We start from the raw sequence: 23,265 nt of genomic DNA, 5'->3' as shown, positions 1-23,265 counted from the left end.
TCGCCAGCCCTACTAAGGAGGCCTCTGAACTACCAAGCCAATAAAGGATAGAAGTTGTCCAAGAAAAAGCTCAAATATCACAGACTGCGGTGACCTGCCTGGGCTTCATTCTCACAGAAGGTCGGAGAAGCCCATCCCAGGAAAGGGAAGAAACCATTTGCAGCCTTACCCCTTTCTAAAACTAGAAGACAGCTTAGGGGTTCCTGGGGAGGCCAGGGTTTGCTGCTTCTGGATCCCAAACTACAGTCTACTAGCTGGGCCTCTATATGAAACACTGAAAGGAAAAGATGATGATCCTTTTGAATAGAATCCAGAAGTGGCCTTTCAAGAATGGAAAGAGCCGTCAATTCAGACCCTTGCCCTGGAACTCCCTAATTTAGCTAAACCCTTTGACCTTTACATTCCCGGTGAAAGGTGAATCGCCATTGGAGAATTAGTGCAAAAACTGGGACCACTTGAAATGGAACAATGCAAGAATGCCATCCAGGTAGGATAAACTACGGTCACCAAGGGGCTTGGCCCACTGCCGCATCTGGCCAAGATACTGGCGGTATCTAAAAACCTGGAAATCAGCAGCCCAAAAGGCCACCTCCCTCCTAAGGGAAAAGGACCCCACATGGTGATCCTAACCACCAACCATGCCCTGAAGTTGCAGGGTTCGCTCCGTGGGCACACCGACCTCGAGTGAGGAGGCCCTCCAACTCCAACATCCAGAGAGATAACCGGGGGCAACAGGGCACCATGACGATTCGTGTGAACATCACTTGACCTGGAGTTTCTCTCATAAAACAACAAGAGTGTGTCCCAAAAGAGCAGACTACTGCTTGCAGGACTTACTGCACCCAGAGGGGAGCTAATAATCTTGGCGGGGGAACCGTATATCACACTGTCACCATAGAAAAGCCTACAGACACCGTGATGATGGTGGCCAATAAGACCAGCTGGACTCCTGTTTACTTCAAAAGGCTGTTGACTCAGTGGTCATCATGGTCCTTGATCACCACTGACCCTGGACTGTCTGGGAGTTGAGCGGGCAGGGCTCTGACACCTGGTGCTGTTTGTACGTTAATTCAGGGGCCTAATTGAAGAAAGCGCAGACTACTGGTCAGAGCATCTAGGCTGGCAGAAACGGTCAGCCTAAGGTGGCCGAACAAATGTGGGGCGGGGTGAAACCGGCCCCCACAGCGTCTCTGCACATCTCTTTCCTGGACCCTTAAAGGTCATTAGAATCTATAACACTTCCAATGCTGGTGCTCAGGTGGACGAGCAGGGAGGCAGGGGGCCTGGGGACAATCAACGTCACCTGGAGGCTGCTGGGGAGAAGATCTGACCCTCGCCCCCGGGTATTAGGGCTCCCAACTCAGCACTCAGCAGTTACAGAAGAAGTGTCTGCACCCTCAGCACTCCAAGAATGAGGAACGGGACAAAAGGCAGAGGAGGGGTTTGTCCCCAGCAAAGCCCATTAAAAATCCCTGGGAGATAAAAATAGAATCTGGGCAATAAAGTCAAGTCTAACCTTTTTTATCCTTTGTGCTTTGTCTAATTTCACGTGCTCCTAGGGTCCCGCATGCAGAGGTTCCACACCCGGCACTTCAGACCAGATTTCCTAGTGCAGAATGGCTGGGTCGACACCTCAGCTCCTGGGGCCCAGTGCAGACTCCGCGATATAGAGCCTGAGCTGCAGCCAACCTGGCCCTCGAGAGCTCCGCCCCCTCCCTCCCACTGACTCTGACAGGATCTCTACACAGCAGCCCAGCCCACAGCCCACGGGGTAGTGCATGCTCTCACCTCTCCATTCTCTGATCAAAATATAAAGTTTCCTTTGCTTGTGAACCAAACTCAGTCTCGATCTGTTGGCCCCAATGACACTGGGCAGGGGGACACTTGTTGGGGTCCACTCTGGAGGATCAGTAACAGAAATTGAGACTATTGTAACCTCAATGAACAGATGTGTGAGCCAAACTGTAGTTAACATAGAACAGTGTATAAGGCTCGGGTAAAATAAGATGTTTCTAACACTTCCATTTGATATTTCCATCACTTTATTATAAGCAAGTTCAGTGAAAAGGTTTGTCTTATTTGTCAGGTCAATATTAGAGAAACGAAGTGATTTCTTTCCAAGGATGTACATCTAATAATCTTGGTTAAAGCTTCAATCTTGTTTTAAATGCTTTTCCATTGAAAATGATACCTCTCTTTCAGCTCCCCCATTTCTGAGAAGTATAAAATCTTATAATTTATTATTACCAAAGGGGAAAGGTGGGAGGAGGGATAAATTAACAGTTTGGGATTAACACATACACACTGCTATGTATAAAATAGATCATCAACAAGGAACTACTGTATAGCACAGGGAACTACACTCAACATTTTGCAATAACCTATAAGGGGAAATAATCTGAAAAAGAATAGATATTTTTATTGACATCATCTATCAATGACAGTTAAAGTGTAACCTAAGGGAAGCTGGTGGTGAGTGCTTCTGACCCTGAAGACTTCAATCATCTAAAGTTTGGACTCTGCCTACTTCCCAAGGCCCTTAATGAACATATGTGTAGCCGTAGCTTAAAAAATTCCCCAGTTTGGGTTTCGGGGAGACACTGATTTTGAAAAAGCCCTGGTGTTCTCCTTACATGAATGGGACTCTTCCTACTGCTAAAACACGTCTGTCACACCCAGAGGATGGTATACCGTCTGATCGGGAAGAGTTTGGAAAAGGCATCTCATCTCCTCATCTCCTGGTGCTCGGGTTCACCCCTCCAGCGTCTTTACTAACAGTCTCCCCACTTGGAGATGTCAGCACTGTCAACATCCTGTTGCGTACAGTTTGGAATTTGTCCAGAGGATGAAGCGGAAGGATGAGGAACAATGAGAGACAAGTCCTAGGTGTTCAGACAGGCACATGTCACTCTAATTTCCAATCAGGAAGACGAATTGACCAAAGGCTAGGGTTGCCCATGGAAACAGTATAGGGCTTGAGGAAATCCCGCTGCTTTGTGGCCAGTTCCCATAAACACAAGTTGAACAATGGAACTCAGGGGCAGTAAAATTCACAAAACTGCAGAGTTGAAAATATCCATCACTGAAAAATGTCTTGAGGAAAGTCAGAGAAAAGGACTTGTAAGCAAGGGAGAATGGCAGGAAAGGGATTTGAGGAGGTAGAAAGGACTCGCCATTAAGCACAAGAAAAGGAGCTGAACATTGCCAACATTGCAGTTGGCCAAAAAGGGTGTATGCGTTTTTTTCTGTATATATTCAAGAAAAGGGCATACACTTTTTTAGCCAACCAAACAGGTGGGCACTGGAAGTCAATACTACAAAAGATATCACTTCGCATCAGTCAGAAGAGCCATCCTCATAAAGCGTAAACAACAGAAATGCAGGACAGGGCAAGGAGAAGAGGGAGCCCTGTGAGACTTATAGTGGAAATGTATATTGCCAACGGCCATTCTGGAGAAGTGTATTGTGTTTACTAAAGCATCTAAAAAATGAGCTACAGAGCATAGGGCACTTGCACTCATGGGCGTATATCTTGAGAAAAACAAAAATCGAGAGGACACAGGCACCCCAATGTTTACCCCCTCTCTGTTTAAAAGATCCTCGACTAGGATATAACTTAAATGTCTCTGGAGGGAAAAAATGGGTAGAGATGTGGTACTTAGGTAGAGTGGAATATTATTCAGCCTGGAAATCAATGAAATATGGCCAGTTGTAACAACTCCGGAGGAGTTACGTATGATCTTTCTAAGTGACATAATTCAAAAAGAAAAAGACACATATCATAAGATATCACTTAAAGGTGGAATCCAAAATGGCTACACATGAAATAAATTACAAAACAAAAACATAGTCAAATATGTAGAAAACACGCATAAGGCTGCTAAACGGGAAAGGTGGGGAGGGGTGAGGCATCACCCAGGAGGTTGAAATTAGCAAAGATACCATTCCAAATACCAAACTGATAATCAACAAGGCCTACACGGTAGCTAAAAGAACTGCACTCAGCACACTCAAGTCACCGGAAAAGAATATATACGACTGGTAAGAATCTGAAAAAGAATTTACTGATGTCTCTCTGTACGTGAATCAAGTGGATGTACAGCAGCAAGAAACAGAGCTTTGAAAATCAGCTGTAACCAATATAGTAATAAATTGAAAAAAATAAACGACAGAGAGACAGAGAAAACCTCTTACAACTTTTCCTCAGGGCCGGTGATGCAACATGGATTGAACACATCTAGACCCACAGCAGGATGAGACATAAGGCTGGAAACTGTTTGCGCTAAGAGAAATGTGAGGTTGGGTGAGGAAATGCACACCCTTTAAAGTAATACTACCTGGTACCCATTCAATGGGTCCCAAATATGCAGGTTCAAGGGATCTTCCTACAGCTAAAACATGCATGGAAAACCCAGAGGACTGTACACCATGTGATCGGGAGATGTGTCTAAAATGCAGCTCATTTATCCTCTCCTGGTGCTCCTGTTCACCATTCCAGCCACGTTACTTAGAATCTCCCCACTTGGAGAATCAGCACATTTCAACTTCTGTTTCACACATTTTGCAAATTGTGAGGAGGATGAATGGGGAACCAATGAGAGAATAGTTGTAGGGGTTTGGACGGGCACATATCACTCTAATTTCCCATTAAGAATAAGAATTGAAAAAAGGCTCAGCCCGCCTCGCCCGAGCCAAAATAGGGCCTGAAGCAATCCTGCGGGTTTGAGGCCAGCTCACAAAAGAGCAACTTAAAAAATGGAGCTCAGGGTCACTGCAATTCACAAACCTGCAGAGTTATAAATGAAAACTAACGTCCAAAAATATGTTGAGGTAAGGCAAAGAAGAGGATCTGAATGCAAGACAGAATTGCAAGAAACAGATTTCAAGAGATAGATTGGACTCGTCTTTAAAGCACATGAAAAGCTGCAGAATTTCGACAATGATGCAGTTGGCCCAAAAGGGCGTATGCGTTTTTTCCTGATTATATCCAGGAAAAAACGCATACGCACTTTATGGGCAACGAAGCAAGCAAGCAATGCAAATGTGCACAACAAAGAAGTCTCATTTCCCACTGGTCAAAAGGGCCATCCTAAAAAATTGTAAAAACCAGAAATGCAGGACAGGCCATGGAGAACAGGGAGCCTTTATACGCTGATGGGCAGTGTGTGAACTGCCGAGAGCCACTCTGGAGAAGTGTATGGTGGTTCCTAAATCATCTAAAAAACAGAGCTACAGAGCATAGGACACTTCCAATCATGGGAGTATATCTAGGGAAGTCTAAAAATCAACAAGACACAAGCACACCACAGTTTAGGGCTACTCTGTTTACAAGAACCTCAACTTCAGTATACCTTAAATATCCCAGGAAAGAGAACAATGGATGAAGAAGATGTGGTACTTATGTACAATGGAATATCTCTTCACCATGAAATCAATGTAATAAGGCTAGTAGAAGGATAAAGAGTGGATTTAGGTCCGATAATACTACTTGAAATAAGTCAAACAGAAAAAGAAACATATCATAAGATATCACTTATAGAGGGAGGGTAAATATGACTGCACAAGAAATGAATTACAGAACAGAACAGTGTCTCACATTTAGAAAACACACTTATTTCAGCTTAAGGGGAAAGGAGAGGTGGGGTGATGCATAAAACCAGAGTTTGAAATTAGCACAGATACCGTTCAATAAACCAAATAGATATTAGACAAGATCTACACCTTGCTCAATGAACTGGCCTCAACACACCCTATACACTGCAGAGAAATATATCTGAGTAATAAGAATCTTAAAACCCATGTATTGATATATCTCCATAAGGGAATCAAGTGTGTGCAGAGTGGCACAAACACAGCAGTGAAAATGAGCTAAACCCCATTATAGAAATAAATTTTAAAAACAAAACGCAGAAACAATGAAAGAGAGAAAAATTCTTACAAAATTCGCTCAGGGGCTGTGATGCAACCTGGATTGACCACATATAAACCCACAGCTGGATAAGACATAAGGCTGGACACTTGGGGCTGAGAGGATTGATGAGCTTTGGTGAGCAACTGCCAAAAGTTTAATGCAATACTTCATGCTACTCATTCCAAGGGTCCCAACACTCCAGGTTGAAGGGAATCTTCCTACAGCTAAACCATGCTTGGGAAACCCAGCGACTGGTATACCATCTGATCGGGAAAGGTTTCTAAAACGCACCTCATTTTTCCTCTCCTGGGGCTCCGGATCGACATTCCAGCCGCTTTACCAAAAATATCCCCACATGGAGAGTCAATGCCTTTAAGTTCTGGTATCGCACAGTCTGCAGTTAGTGCGGAGGATGAATGGGAATAGGGGGAACCAGTGAGAAACTAGCTGTAGCGGTTTCAATGGGCACATGTCACTCTAATTGCACATCAGTAAGAAGAATAAACCAAAGGCACAGCAAGGTGCCCCAGAAGAAGAATAGGGCCAGAAGGAATCCAGTGGTTATGAGGCAAGATCACAAAAATAAGAGCTGAAAAATGGAGCTAAGGGCCACTGCAATTCAAAAACCTGCAGAGTTATAAAGGCCAACTATTTTCAAAAAATATATTGAGGTAAGGCTATGAAGAGGCATTGAAAGCAAGGCAGAATTGCAGGAAAACGATTTCAGGAGGTAGACTGGAATTGCATTTAAAGCATAGGAAAAGAGGCAGAACGTCCACAATGATTCACTTGGCCAAAAAGGGCGTATGCCTTTTTTCCTGAATTTATTCAGGAAAAAAGGCATACGCACTTTTTGGCCAACCAAGCAAGCTTGCAAAGGAAATCTGCACTAAAATGAAGTCTCACTTCCCCCTGGTCAAAAGGGCCATCTGAAAAAAGTGTAAAATCCAGAAAGGCAGGACAGGCCATGGAGAACTGGGAGCCTTGTTATGCTGATGGACGGGATGTAAATTGCCAACAGCCACTTGGGAGAAGTGTATGGTGTTTCCTGAAACATCTAAAACAAAAAGCAACAGAGCCTAGGGCACTTCCACTTATGGTCCTATAGCTTAGGGAAATTAAAATAAAAAAGACACAGCCACCCCAAAATTTGGGACGGCTCTGTTTACAAGAACCTCATTTACGGTAGAAGTTCAATATCGCATAAAGTGAAAAATGGATAAAGAAGTTGTGGTACTTACGTACAATGCAATATCACTCAGCAATGAAATCTATGTCATCAGGCCCGTAGCAACATAAAGAGTGGATTCAGGTATGATGATTCTAACTGAAATAAGTCACACAGAAAAAGAAACATCATAAGATATCACTAATACACGGAATGTAAACTTGGCTACACAGGAACTGAATTACAAAACAGAACAGGGTCTCAAATTTAGAAAACCAACTTATGCTTGCTTAAGGGGAAAGGTGAGTTGGGGTGCTGCATAAAACCAGAGATTGAAATGAGCACAGATAAAGTTCCTTAAGCCAAACATGGAATAGACAAGAGCTACTCCTTGCTCAATGAAATGGACTCAACACCCCATATTAAACGCTTAAGAATGTACCTGACTAGTAAGTATCTTAAAACCTATGGATTGCTATGTCTCCGAAAGAGAATCAAGCATATGTACAGGGGCATAAACGCAGCAGTGATAGGATTGGAGAGGTTCGGTGAGCAAATGAAGACCCTCTGAAGTCATATTGCATGGTACCCATTCCACGGGTTTCAACTACCCAGGTTTAAGGTATTCTTCCTTCAGCTAAAACATGCATGTGGAACCTAGAGTATGATCAACCATGTGATCGGGAGACGTGTTCAAATATGTCTCAGTTTTTGTACCCTGGTACTCGGGTGCAACATTCCAGACGCTTTACTAACACTCTCCCGACTTGGAGAGTCAGTCCCTTTAACCTCCTCTTTGGCCCAGTTTGCAATTTCTGCGGAAGATGAACAGGAATAGCGAGAACCAATGAGAGACTAGCTGGAGGTTTCTGGATGGGCAAATTTAACTCTCATTTCCCACCAGGAAGAGGAATTAACCAAAGGCTCAGCGTGCCGTGCCGGAACCAGATTAGGGCCTGAAGCCATCCTGCGGTGTTGCGGCCAGGTCACAAGAAAGCGAGTTGAAGAAAGGAGCTCAGGGGCACTGTAATTCACAAACCTGCAGAGTTATAAATGACAGCTATCGTCCAAAAATATACTGAAGTAAGGCTGCCAAGAGGACTTGAAAGCGGGGCAGAATTGCAGGAAACCGATTTCAGGAGGTAGACTGGAATTGCATTGAAAGCATAGGAAAAGAGGCAGAACGTCCACAATGATGCACTTGGCCAAAAAGGGCGTATGCGTTTTTTCCTGAATATATTCAGGAAAAAACGCATACGCCCTTTTTGGCCAAGCAAGCAAGCTTGCAAAGGAAATCTGCACTACAATGAAGTCTCACTTCCCCCCGGTCAAAAGGGCCATCTGAAAAATGTGTAAAATCCAGAAAGGCAGGACAGGCCATGGAGAACTGGGAGCCTTGTTATGCTGATGGGCGGGATGTAAATTGCCAACAGACACTCTGGAGAAGTGTATGGGGTTTCCTGAAACATCTAAAAAACAAAGCAACAGAGCCTAGGGCACTTCCACTTATGGTCCTATAGCTTAGGGAAATTAAAATCAAAAAGACACCGCCACCCCCAAAGTTTGGGACGCCTCTGTTTACAAGAACCTCGTTTACAGTACAAGTTCAACATTGCAGAAAGTGAAAAATGGATAAAGAAGTTGTGGTATTTACTTACAAAGCAATATAACTCAGCAATGAAATCTATGTCATCAGGCCCTTAGCAGCACAATGAGTGGACTCAGGTATGATGATTCTAACTGAAATAAGTCACACAGAAAAAGAAACATCATAAGATATCAGTAATACACGGAATGTAAACTTGGCTAACAGGAACTGAATTACAGAACAGAACAGGGTCTCAAATTTAGAAAACCAACTTATGCTTGCTTAAGGGGAAAGGTGAGTTGGGGTGCTGCATAAAACCAGACATTGAAATGAGCACAGATAAAGTTCCTTAAGCCAAATATGGAATAGACAAGAGCTACTCCTTGCTCAACGAAATGGACTCAACACCGCATATTAAACGCCTAAGAATGTACCTGACTAGTAAGTATCTTAAAACCTATGGATTGCTATGTCTCCGAAAGAGAATCAAGCATGTGTACAGGGGCATAAACGCAGCAGTGATAGGATTGGAGAGGTTCGGTGAGCAAATGAAGACCCTTTGAAGTCATATTGCATGGTACCCATTCCACGGGTTTCAACTACCCAGGTTTAAGGTATTCTTCCTTCAGCTAAAACATGCATGTGGAACCTAGAGTATGATCAACCATGTGATCGGGAGACGTGTTCAAATATGTCTCAGTTTTCGTACCCTGGTACTCGGGTGCAACATTCCAGACGCTTTACTAACACCCTCCCGACTTGGAGAGTCAGTCCCTTTAACCTCCTGTTTGGCCCAGTTTGCAATTTCTGCGGAAGATGAACAGGAATAGCGAGAACCAATGAGAGACTAGCTGGAGGTGTCTGGACGGGCAAATTTAACTCTCATTTCCCACCAGGAAGAGGAATTAACCAAAGGCTCAGCGTGCCGTGCCGGAACCAGATTAGGGCTAGAAGCCATCCTGCAGTGTTGCGGCCAGCTCACAAGAAAGCGAGTTGAAGAAAGGAGCTCAGGGGCACTGTAATTCACAAACCTGCAGAGTTATCAATGACAGCTATCGTCCAAAAATATACTGAAGTAAGGCTGCCAAGAGGACTTGAAAGCGGGGCAGAATTGCAGGAAACCGATTTCAGGAGGTAGACTGGAATTGCATTGAAAGCATAGGAAAAGAGGCAGAACGTCCACAATGATGCACTTGGCCAAAAAGGGCGTATGCGTTTTTTCCTGAATATATTCAGGAAAAAACGCATACGCCCTTTTTGGCCAACCAAGCAAGCTTGCAAAGGAAATCTGCACTACAATGAAGTCTCACTTCCCCCCGGTCAAAAGGGCCATCTGAAAAAAGTGTAAAATCCAGAAAGGCAGGACAGGCCATGGAGAACTGGGAGCCTTGTTATGCTGATGGGCGGGATGTAAATTGCCAACAGACACTCGGGAGAAGTGTATGGTGTTTCCTGAAACATCTAAAAAACAAAGCAACAGAGCCTAGGGCACTTCCACTTATGGTCCTATAGCTTAGGGAAATTAAAATCAAAAAGACACAGCCACCCCAAAGTTTGGGACGCCTCTGTTTACAAGAACCTCGTTTACCGTACAAGTTCAATATCACAGAAAGTGAAAAATGGATAAAGAACTTTTGGTACTTACGTACAATGCAGTATCACTCAGCAATGAAATCTATGTCATCAGGCCCTTAGCAGCATAATGAGTGGATTCAGGTACGATGATTCTAACTGAAATAAGTCACACAGAAAAAGAAACATCATAAGATATCACTAATACACGGAATGTAAACTGGGCTACACAGGAACTGAATTCCAAAACAGAACAGGGTCTCAAATTTAGAAAACCAACTTATGCTTGCTTAAGGGGAAAGGTGAGTTGGGGTGCTGCATAAAACCAGAGATTGAAATGAGCACAGATAAAGTTCCTTAAGCCAAATATGGAATAGACAAGAGCTACTCCTTGCTCAACGAAATGGACTCAACACCGCATATTAAACGCCTAAGACTGTACCTGACTAGTAAGTATCTTAAAACCTATGGATTGCTATGTCTCCGAAAGAGAATCAAGCATGTGTACAGGGGCATAAACGCAGCAGTGATAGGATTGGAGAGGTTTGGTGAGCAAATGAAGACCCTTTGAAGTCATATTGCATGGTACCCATTCCACTGGTCTCAACTCTCCAGGTTTAAGGTATTCTTCCTTCAGCTAAAACATGCATGTGGAACCCAGAGTATGATCAACCGTGTGAACGGGACACGTGTTCAAATATGTCTCAGGTTTCCTCCCCTGGTACTCAGGTGCAACATTCCTGACGCTTTACTAACACTCTCCCCACTTGGAGAGTCAGCGCCTTTAACCTCCTGTTTGGCCCAGTTTGCAATTTCTGCGGAAGATGAACAGGAATAGGGAGAACCAATGAGAGACTAGCTGGAGGTGTCTGGACGGGCAAATTTAACTCTCATTTCCCACCAGGAAGAGGAAATAACCAAAGGCTCAGCGTGCCGTGCCGGAACCAGATTAGGGCCTGAAGCCATCCTACGGTGTTGCGGCCAGCTCAAAAGAAAGCGAGTTGAAGAAAGGAGCTCAGGGGCACTGTAATTCACAAACCTGCAGAGTTATAAATGACAGCTATCGTCCAAAAATATACTGAAGTAAGGCTGCCAAGAGGACTTGAAAGCGGGGCAGAATTGCAGGAAACCGATTTCAGGAGGTAGACTGGAATTGCATTGAAAGCATAGGAAAAGAGGCAGAACGTCCACAATGATGCACTTGGCCAAAAAGGGCGTATGCGTTTTTTCCTGAATATATTCAGGAAAAAACGCATATGCCCTTTTTGGCCAACCAAGCAAGCTTGCAAAGGAAATCTGCACTACAATGAAGTCTCACTTCCCCCCGGTCAAAAGGGACATCTGAAAAAAGTGTAAAATCCAGAAAGGCAGGACAGGCCATGGAGAACTGGGAGCCTTGTTATGCTGATGGGCGGGATGTAAATTGCCAACAGACACTCGGGAGAAGTGTATGGTGTTTCCTGAAACATCTAAAAAACAAAGCAACAGAGCCTAGGGCACTTCCACTTATGGTCCTATAGCTTAGGGAAATTAAAATCAAAAAGACACAGCCACCCCAAAGTTTGGGACGCCTCTGTTTACAAGAACCTCGTTTACCGTACAAGTTCAATATCACAGAAAGTGAAAAATGGATACAGAACTTGTGGTACTTACGTACAATGCAGTATCACTCAGCAATGAAATCTATGTCATCAGGCCCGTAGCAGCATAATGAGTGGATTCAGGTACGATGATTCTAACTGAAATAAGTCACACAGAAAAAGAAACATCATAAGATATCACTAATACACGGAATGTAAACTGGGCTACACAGGAACTGAATTACAAAACAGAACAGGGTCTCAAATTTAGAAAACCAACTTATGCTTGCTTAAGGGGAAAGGTGAGTTGGGGTGCTGCATAAAACCAGAGATTGAAATGAGCACAGATAAAGTTCCTTAAGCCAAATATGGAATAGACAAGAACTACTCCTTGCTCAACGAAATGAACTCAACACCCCATATTAAACGCCTAAGAATGTACCTGACTAGTAAGTATCTTAAAACCTATGGATTGCTATGTCTCCAAAAGAGAATCAAGCATGTGTACAGGGGCATAAACGCAGCAGTGATAGGATTGGAGAGGTTCGGTGAGCAAATGAAGACCCTTTGAAGTCATATTGCATGGTACCCATTACACGGGTCTCAACTCTCCAGGTTTAAGGTATTCTTCCTTCAGCTGAAACATGCATGTGGAACCCAGAGTAGGATCAACCATGTGAACGGGAGACGTGTTCAAATATGTCTCAGTTTTCCTCCCCTGGTACTCGGGTGCAACATTCCAGACGCTTTACTAACACTCTCCCCACTTGGAGACTCAGCGCCTTTAAACTCCTGTTTGGCTCAGTTTGCAATTTCTGCGGAAGATGAACAGGAATAGGGAGAACCAATGAGAGACTAGCTGGAGGTGTCTGGACGGGCAAATTTAACTCTCATTTCCCACCAGAAAGAGGAATTAACCAAAGGCTCAGCGTGCCGTGCCGGATCCAGATTAGGGCCTGAAGCAATCCTGCGGTGTTGCGGCCAGCTCAAAAGAAAGCGAGTTGAAGAAAGGAGCTCAGGGGCACTGTAATTCACAAACCTGCAGAGTTATAAATGACAGCTATTGTCCAAAAATATACTGAAGTAAGGCTGCCAAGAGGACTTGAAAGCGGGGCAGAATTGCAGGAAACCGATTTCAGGAGGTAGACTGGAATTGCATTGAAAGCATAGGAAAAGAGGCAGAACGTCCACCATGATGCACTTGGCCAAAAAGGGCGTATGCGTTTTTTCCTGAATATATTCAGGAAAAAACGCATACGCCCTTTTTGGCCAACCAAGCAAGCTTGCAAAGGAAATCTGCACTACAATGAAGTCTCACTTCCCCCCGGTCAAAAGGGCCATCTGAAAAAAGTGTAAAATCCAGAAAGGCAGGACAGGCCATGGAGAACTGGGAGCCTTGTTATGCTGATGGGCGGGATGTAAATTGCCAACAGACACTCGGGAGAAGTGTATGGTGTTTCCTGAAACATCTAAAAAACAAAGCAACAGAGCCTAGGGCACTTCCACTTATGGTCCTATAGCTTAGGGATATTAAAATCAAAAAGACACAGCCACCCAAAAGTTTGGGACGCCTCTGTTTACAAGAACCTCGTTTACCGTACAAGTTCAATATCACAGAAAGTGAAAAATGGATACAGAACTTGTGGTACTTACGTACAATGCAGTATCACTCAGCAATGAAATCTATGTCATCAGGCCCGTAGCAGCATAATGAGTGGATTCAGGTACGATGATTCTAACTGAAATAAGTCACACAGAAAAAGAAACATCATAAGATATCACTAATACACGGAATGTAAACTGGGCTACACAGGAACTGAATTACAAAACAGAACAGGGTCTCAAATTTAGAAAACCAACTTATGCTTGCTTAAGGGGAAAGGTGAGTTGGGGTGCTGCATAAAACCAGAGATTGAAATGAGCACAGATAAAGTTCCTTAAGCCAAATATGGAATAGACAAGAACTACTCCTTGCTCAACGAAATGGACTCAACACCCCATATTAAACGCCTAAGAATGTACCTGACTAGTAAGTATCTTAAAACCTATGGATTGCTATGTCTCCGAAAGAGAATCAAGGGTGTGTACAGGGGCATAAACGCAGCAGTGATAGGATTGGAGAGATTCGGTGAGCAAATGAAGACCCTTTGAAGTCATATTGCATGGTACCCATTCCACGGGTCTCAACTCTCCAGGTTTAAGGGATTCTTCCTTCATTTAAAACATGCATGTGGAACCCAGAGTATGATCAACCGTGTGATCAGGAGACGTGTTCAAATACGTCTCAGTTCTCGTCCCCTGGTACTCGGGTGCAACATTCCAGATGCTTTACTAACACTCTCCCGACTTGGAGAGTCAGTCCCTTTAACCTCCTGTTTGGCCCAGTTTGCAATTTCTGCGGAAGATGAACAGGAATAGCGAGAACCAATGAGAGACTAGCTGGAGGTGTCTGGACGGGCAAATTTAACTCTCATTTCCCACCAGGAAGAGGAATTAACCAAAGGCTCAGTGTGCCGTGCCGGAACCAGATAAGGGCCTGAAGCCATCCTGCGGTGTTGCGGCCAGGTCACAAGAAAGCGAGTTGAAGAAAGGAGCTCAGGGGCACTGTAATTCACAAACCTGCAGAGTTATAAATGACAGCTATCGTCCAAAAATATACTGAAGTAAGGCTGCCAAGAGGACTTGAAAGTGGGGCAGAATTGCAGGAAACCGATTTCAGGAGGTAGACTGGAATTGCATTGAAAGCATAGGAAAAGAGGCAGAACGTCCACAATGATGCACTTGGCCAAAAAGGGCGTATGCGTTTTTTCCTGAATATATTCAGGAAAAAACGCATACGCCCTTTTTGGCCAACCAAGCAAGCTTGCAAAGGAAATCTGCACTACAATGAAGTCTCACTTCCCCCAGGTCAAAAGGGCCATCTGTAAAAAGTGTAAAATCCAGAAAGGCAGGACAGGCCATGGAGAACTGGGAGCCTTGTTATGCTGATGGGCGGGATGTAAATTGTCAACAGACACTCGGGAGAAGTGTATGGTGTTTCCTGAAACATCTAAAACAAAAAGCAACAGAGCCTAGGGCACTTCCACTTATGGTCCTATAGCTTAGGGAAATTAAAATAAAAAAGACACAGCCACCCCAAAATTTGGGACGGCTCTGTTTACAAGAACCTCATTTACGGTAGAAGTTCAATATCGCATAAAGTGAAAAATGGATAAAGAAGTTGTGGTACTTACGTACAATGCAATATCACTCAGCAATGAAATCTATGTCATCAGGCCCATAGCAACATAAAGAGTGGATTCAGGTATGATGATTCTAACTGAAATAAGTCACACAGAAAAAGAAACATCATAAGATATCACTAATACACGGAATGTAAACTTGGCTACACAGGAACTGAATTACAAAACAGAACAGGGTCTCAAATTTAGAAAACCAACTTATGCTTGCTTAAGGGGAAAGGTGAGTTGGGGTGCTGCATAAAACCAGAGATTGAAATGAGCACAGATAAAGTTCCTTAAGCCAAACATGGAATAGACAAGAGCTACTCCTTGCTCAATGAAATGGACTCAACACCCCATATTAAACGCTTAAGAATGTACCTGACTAGTAAGTATCTTAAAACCTATGGATTGCTATGTCTCCGAAAGAGAATCAAGCATATGTACAGGGGCATAAACGCAGCAGTGATAGGATTGGAGAGGTTCGGTGAGCAAATGAAGACCCTCTGAAGTCATATTGCATGGTACCCATTCCACGGGTTTCAACTACCCAGGTTTAAGGTATTCTTCCTTCAGCTAAAACATGCATGTGGAACCTAGAGTATGATCAACCATGTGATCGGGAGACGTGTTCAAATATGTCTCAGTTTTTGTACCCTGGTACTCGGGTGCAACATTCCAGACGCTTTACTAACACTCTCCCGACTTGGAGAGTCAGTCCCTTTAACCTCCTGTTTGGCCCAGTTTGCAATTTCTGCGGAAGATGAACAGGAATAGCGAGAACCAATGAGAGACTAGCTGGAGGTTTCTGGATGGGCAAATTTAACTCTCATTTCCCACCAGGAAGAGGAATTAACCAAAGGCTCAGCGTGCCGTGCCGGAACCAGATTAGGGCCTGAAGCCATCCTGCGGTGTTGCGGCCAGGTCACAAGAAAGCGAGTTGAAGAAAGGAGCTCAGGGGCACTGTAATTCACAAACCTGCAGAGTTATAAAGGACAGCTATCGTCCAAAAATATACTGAAGTAAGGCTGCCAAGAGGACTTGAAAGCGGGGCAGAATTGCAGGAAACCGATTTCAGGAGGTAGACTGGAATTGCATTGAAAGCATAGGAAAAGAGGCAGAACGTCCACAATGATGCACTTGGCCAAAAAGGGCGTATGCGTTTTTTCCTGAATATATTCAGGAAAAAACGCATACGCCCTTTTTGGCCAACCAAGCAAGCTTGCAAAGGAAATCTGCACTACAATGAAGTCTCACTTCCCCCCGGTCAAAAGGGCCATCTGAAAAATGTGTAAAATCCAGAAAGGCAGGACAGGCCATGGAGAACTGGGAGCCTTGTTATGCTGATGGGCGGGATGTAAATTGCCAACAGACACTCGGGAGAAGTGTATGGGGTTGTCTGAAACATCTAAAAAACAAAGCAACAGAGCCTAGGGCACTTCCACTTATGGTCCTATAGCTTAGGGAAATTAAAATCAAAAAGACACCGCCACCCCCAAAGTTTGGGACGCCTCTGTTTACAAGAACCTCGTTTACAGTACAAGTTCAACATTGCAGAAAGTGAAAAATGGATAAAGAAGTTGTGGTATTTACTTACAAAGCAATATAACTCAGCAATGAAATCTATGTCATCAGGCCCTTAGCAGCACAATGAGTGGACTCAGGTATGATGATTCTAACTGAAATAAGTCACACAGAAAAAGAAACATCCTAAGATATCAGTAATACACGGAATGTAAACTTGGCTAACAGGAACTGAATTACAGAACAGAACAGGGTCTCAAATTTAGAAAACCAACTTATGCTTGCTTAAGGGGAAAGGTGAGTTGGGGTGCTGCATAAAACCAGACATTGAAATGAGCACAGATAAAGTTCCTTAAGCCAAATATGGAATAGACAAGAGCTACTCCTTGCTCAACGAAATGGACTCAACACCGCATATTAAACGCCTAAGAATGTACCTGACTAGTAAGTATCTTAAAACCTATGGATTGCTATGTCTCCGAAAGAGAATCAAGCATGTGTACAGGGGCATAAACGCAGCAGTGATAGGATTGGAGAGGTTCGGTGAGCAAATGAAGACCCTTTGAAGTCATATTGCATGGTACCCATTCCACGGGTTTCAACTACCCAGGTTTAAGGTATTCTTCCTTCAGCTAAAACATGCATGTGGAACCTAGAGTATGATCAACCATGTGATCGGGAGACGTGTTCAAATATGTCTCAGTTTTCGTACCCTGGTACTCGGGTGCAACATTCCAGACGCTTTACTAACACCCTCCCGACTTGGAGAGTCAGTCCCTTTAACCTCCTGTTTGGCCCAGTTTGCAATTTCTGCGGAAGATGAACAGGAATAGCGAGAACCAATGAGAGACTAGCTGGAGGTGTCTGGACGGGCAAATTTAACTCTCATTTCCCACCAGGAAGAGGAATTAACCAAAGGCTCAGCGTGCCGTGCCGGAACCAGATTAGGGCTAGAAGCCATCCTGCAGTGTTGCGGCCAGCTCACAAGAAAGCGAGTTGAAGAAAGGAGCTCAGGGGCACTGTAATTCACAAACCTGCAGAGTTATCAATGACAGCTATCGTCCAAAAATATACTGAAGTAAGGCTGCCAAGAGGACTTGAAAGCGGGGCAGAATTGCAGGAAACCGATTTCAGGAGGTAGACTGGAATTGCATTGAAAGCATAGGAAAAGAGGCAGAACGTCCACAATGATGCACTTGGCCAAAAAGGGCGTATGCGTTTTTTCCTGAATATATTCAGGAAAAAACGCATACGCCCTTTTTGGCCAACCAAGCAAGCTTGCAAAGGAAATCTGCACTACAATGAAGTCTCACTTCCCCCCGGTCAAAAGGGCCATCTGAAAAAAGTGTAAAATCCAGAAAGGCAGGACAGGCCATGGAGAACTGGGAGCCTTGTTATGCTGATGGGCGGGATGTAAATTGCCAACAGACACTCGGGAGAAGTGTATGGTGTTTCCTGAAACATCTAAAAAACAAAGCAACAGAGCCTAGGGCACTTCCACTTATGGTCCTATAGCTTAGGGAAATTAAAATCAAAAAGACACAGCCACCCCAAAGTTTGGGACGCCTCTGTTTACAAGAACCTCGTTTACCGTACAAGTTCAATATCACAGAAAGTGAAAAATGGATAAAGAACTTTTGGTACTTACGTACAATGCAGTATCACTCAGCAATGAAATCTATGTCATCAGGCCCTTAGCAGCATAATGAGTGGATTCAGGTACGATGATTCTAACTGAAATAAGTCACACAGAAAAAGAAACATCATAAGATATCACTAATACACGGAATGTAAACTGGGCTACACAGGAACTGAATTCCAAAACAGAACAGGGTCTCAAATTTAGAAAACCAACTTATGCTTGCTTAAGGGGAAAGGTGAGTTGGGGTGCTGCATAAAACCAGAGATTGAAATGAGCACAGATAAAGTTCCTTAAGCCAAATATGGAATAGACAAGAGCTACTCCTTGCTCAACGAAATGGACTCAACACCGCATATTAAACGCCTAAGACTGTACCTGACTAGTAAGTATCTTAAAACCTATGGATTGCTATGTCTCCGAAAGAGAATCAAGCATGTGTACAGGGGCATAAACGCAGCAGTGATAGGATTGGAGAGGTTTGGTGAGCAAATGAAGACCCTTTGAAGTCATATTGCATGGTACCCATTCCACTGGTCTCAACTCTCCAGGTTTAAGGTATTCTTCCTTCAGCTAAAACATGCATGTGGAACCCAGAGTATGATCAACCGTGTGAACGGGACACGTGTTCAAATATGTCTCAGGTTTCCTCCCCTGGTACTCAGGTGCAACATTCCTGACGCTTTACTAACACTCTCCCCACTTGGAGAGTCAGCGCCTTTAACCTCCTGTTTGGCCCAGTTTGCAATTTCTGCGGAAGATGAACAGGAATAGGGAGAACCAATGAGAGACTAGCTGGAGGTGTCTGGACGGGCAAATTTAACTCTCATTTCCCACCAGGAAGAGGAAATAACCAAAGGCTCAGCGTGCCGTGCCGGAACCAGATTAGGGCCTGAAGCCATCCTACGGTGTTGCGGCCAGCTCAAAAGAAAGCGAGTTGAAGAAAGGAGCTCAGGGGCACTGTAATTCACAAACCTGCAGAGTTATAAATGACAGCTATCGTCCAAAAATATACTGAAGTAAGGCTGCCAAGAGGACTTGAAAGCGGGGCAGAATTGCAGGAAACCGATTTCAGGAGGTAGACTGGAATTGCATTGAAAGCATAGGAAAAGAGGCAGAACGTCCACAATGATGCACTTGGCCAAAAAGGGCGTATGCGTTTTTTCCTGAATATATTCAGGAAAAAACGCATATGCCCTTTTTGGCCAACCAAGCAAGCTTGCAAAGGAAATCTGCACTACAATGAAGTCTCACTTCCCCCCGGTCAAAAGGGCCATCTGAAAAAAGTGTAAAATCCAGAAAGGCAGGACAGGCCATGGAGAACTGGGAGCCTTGTTATGCTGATGGGCGGGATGTAAATTGCCAACAGACACTCGGGAGAAGTGTATGGTGTTTCCTGAAACATCTAAAAAACAAAGCAACAGAGCCTAGGGCACTTCCACTTATGGTCCTATAGCTTAGGGAAATTAAAATCAAAAAGACACAGCCACCCCAAAGTTTGGGACGCCTCTGTTTACAAGAACCTCGTTTACCGTACAAGTTCAATATCACAGAAAGTGAAAAATGGATAGAGAACTTGTGGTACTTACGTACAATGCAGTATCACTCAGCAATGAAATCTATGTCATCAGGCCCGTAGCAGCATAATGAGTGGATTCAGGTACGATGATTCTAACTGAAATAAGTCACACAGAAAAAGAAACATCATAAGATATCACTAATACACGGAATGTAAACTGGGCTACACAGGAACTGAATTACAAAACAGAACAGGGTCTCAAATTTAGAAAACCAACTGATGCTTGCTTAAGGGGAAAGGTGAGTTGGGGTGCTGCATAAAACCAGAGATTGAAATGAGCACAGATAAAGTTCCTTAAGCCAAATATGGAATAGACAAGAACTACTCCTTGCTCAACGAAATGAACTCAACACCCCATATTAAACGCCTAAGAATGTACCTGACTAGTAAGTATCTTAAAACCTATGGATTGCTATGTCTCCAAAAGAGAATCAAGCGTGTGTACAGGGGCATAAACGCAGCAGTGATAGGATTGGAGAGGTTCGGTGAGCAAATGAAGACCCTTTGAAGTCATATTGCATGGTACCCATTACACGGGTCTCAACTCTCCAGGTTTAAGGTATTCTTCCTTCAGCTGAAACATGCATGTGGAACCCAGAGTAGGATCAACCATGTGAACGGGAGACGTGTTCAAATATGTCTCAGTTTTCCTCCCCTGGTACTCGGGTGCAACATTCCAGACGCTTTACTAACACTCTCCCCACTTGGAGACTCAGCGCCTTTAAACTCCTGTTTGGCTCAGTTTGCAATTTCTGCGGAAGATGAACAGGAATAGGGAGAACCAATGAGAGACTAGCTGGAGGTGTCTGGACGGGCAAATTTAACTCTCATTTCCCACCAGAAAGAGGAATTAACCAAAGGCTCAGCGTGCCGTGCCGGATCCAGATTAGGGCCTGAAGCAATCCTGCGGTGTTGCGGCCAGCTCAAAAGAAAGCGAGTTGAAGAAAGGAGCTCAGGGGCACTGTAATTCACAAACCTGCAGAGTTATAAATGACAGCTATTGTCCAAAAATATACTGAAGTAAGGCTGCCAAGAGGACTTGAAAGCGGGGCAGAATTGCAGGAAACCGATTTCAGGAGGTAGACTGGAATTGCATTGAAAGCATAGGAAAAGAGGCAGAACGTCCACCATGATGCACTTGGCCAAAAAGGGCGTATGCGTTTTTTCCTGAATATATTCAGGAAAAAACGCATACGCCCTTTTTGGCCAACCAAGCAAGCTTGCAAAGGAAATCTGCACTACAATGAAGTCTCACTTCCCCCCGGTCAAAAGGGCCATCTGAAAAAAGTGTAAAATCCAGAAAGGCAGGACAGGCCATGGAGAACTGGGAGCCTTGTTATGCTGATGGGCGGGATGTAAATTGCCAACAGACACTCGGGAGAAGTGTATGGTGTTTCCTGAAACATCTAAAAAACAAAGCAACAGAGCCTAGGGCACTTCCACTTATGGTCCTATAGCTTAGGGATATTAAAATCAAAAAGACACAGCCACCCAAAAGTTTGGGACGCCTCTGTTTACAAGAACCTCGTTTACCGTACAAGTTCAATATCACAGAAAGTGAAAAATGGATACAGAACTTGTGGTACTTACGTACAATGCAGTATCACTCAGCAATGAAATCTATGTCATCAGGCCCGTAGCAGCATAATGAGTGGATTCAGGTACGATGATTCTAACTGAAATAAGTCACACAGAAAAAGAAACATCATAAGATATCACTAATACACGGAAAGTAAACTGGGCTACACAGGAACTGAATTACAAAACAGAACAGGGTCTCAAATTTAGAAAACCAACTTATGCTTGCATAAGGGGAAAGGTGAGTTGGGGTGCTGCATAAAACCAGACATTGAAATGAGCACAGATAAAGTTCCTTAAGCCAAATATGGAATAGACAAGAACTACTCCTTGCTCAACGAAATGGACTCAACACCCCATATTAAACGCCTAAGAATGTACCTGACTAGTAAGTATCTTAAAACCTATGGATTGCTATGTCTCCGAAAGAGAATCAAGGGTGTGTACAGGGGCATAAACGCAGCAGTGATAGGATTGGAGAGATTCGGTGAGCAAATGAAGACCCTTTGAAGTCATATTGCATGGTACCCATTCCACGGGTCTCAACTCTCCAGGTTTAAGGGATTCTTCCTTCATTTAAAACATGCATGTGGAACCCAGAGTATGATCAACCGTGTGATCAGGAGACGTGTTCAAATACGTCTCAGTTCTCGTCCCCTGGTACTCGGGTGCAACATTCCAGATGCTTTACTAACACTCTCCCGACTTGGAGAGTCAGTCCCTTTAACCTCCTGTTTGGCCCAGTTTGCAATTTCTGCGGAAGATGAACAGGAATAGCGAGAACCAATGAGAGACTAGCTGGAGGTGTCTGGACGGGCAAATTTAACTCTCATTTCCCACCAGGAAGAGGAATTAACCAAAGGCTCAGTGTGCCGTGCCGGAACCAGATAAGGGCCTGAAGCCATCCTGCGGTGTTGCGGCCAGGTCACAAGAAAGCGAGTTGAAGAAAGGAGCTCAGGGGCACTGTAATTCACAAACCTGCAGAGTTATAAATGACAGCTATCGTCCAAAAATATACTGAAGTAAGGCTGCCAAGAGGACTTGAAAGCGGGGCAGAATTGCAGGAAACCGATTTCAGGAGGTAGACTGAAATTGCATTGAAAGCATAGGAAAAGAGGCAGAACGTCCACAATGATGCACTTGGCCAAAAAGGGCGTATGCGTTTTTTCCTGAATATATTCAGGAAAAAACGCATACGCCCTTTTTGGCCAACCAAGCAAGCTTGCAAAGGAAATCTGCACTACAATGAAGTCTCACTTCCCCCAGGTCAAAAGGGCCATCTGTAAAAAGTGTAAAATCCAGAAAGGCAGGACAGGCCATGGAGAACTGGGAGCCTTGTTATGCTGATGTGCGGGATGTAAATTGTCAACAGACACTCGGGAGAAGTGTATGGTGTTTCCTGAAACATCTAAAAAACAAAGCAACAGAGCCTAGGGCACTTCCACTTATGGTCCTATAGCTTAGGGAAATTAAAATCAAAAAGACACAGCCACCCCAAAGTTTGGGACGCCTCTGTTTACAAGAACCTCGTTTACCATACAAGTTCAACATCGCAGAAAGTGAAAAATGGATAAAGAATTTGTGGTATTTACTTACAAAGCAATATCACTCAGCAAAGAAATCTATGTCATCAGGCCCTTAGCAGCACAATGAGTGGATTCAGGTATGACGATTCTAACTGAAATAAGTCACACAGGAAAAGAAACATCATAAGATATCAGTAATACATGGAATGTAAACTTGGCTACACAGGAACTGAATTCCAAAACAGAACAGGGTCTCAAATTTAGAAAACCAACTTATGCTTGCTTAAGGGTAAAGGTGAGTTGGGGTGCTGCATAAAACCAGAGATTGAAATGAGCACAGATAAAGTTCCTTAAGCCAAATATGGAATAGACAAGAGCT

This window comes from Pseudorca crassidens, unplaced genomic scaffold (assembly GCF_039906515.1).
Source record: "Pseudorca crassidens isolate mPseCra1 unplaced genomic scaffold, mPseCra1.hap1 Scaffold_50, whole genome shotgun sequence".
NCBI classification, from domain to species: domain Eukaryota; kingdom Metazoa; phylum Chordata; class Mammalia; order Artiodactyla; family Delphinidae; genus Pseudorca; species Pseudorca crassidens.
This window is presented reverse-complemented; position numbering follows the sequence as displayed.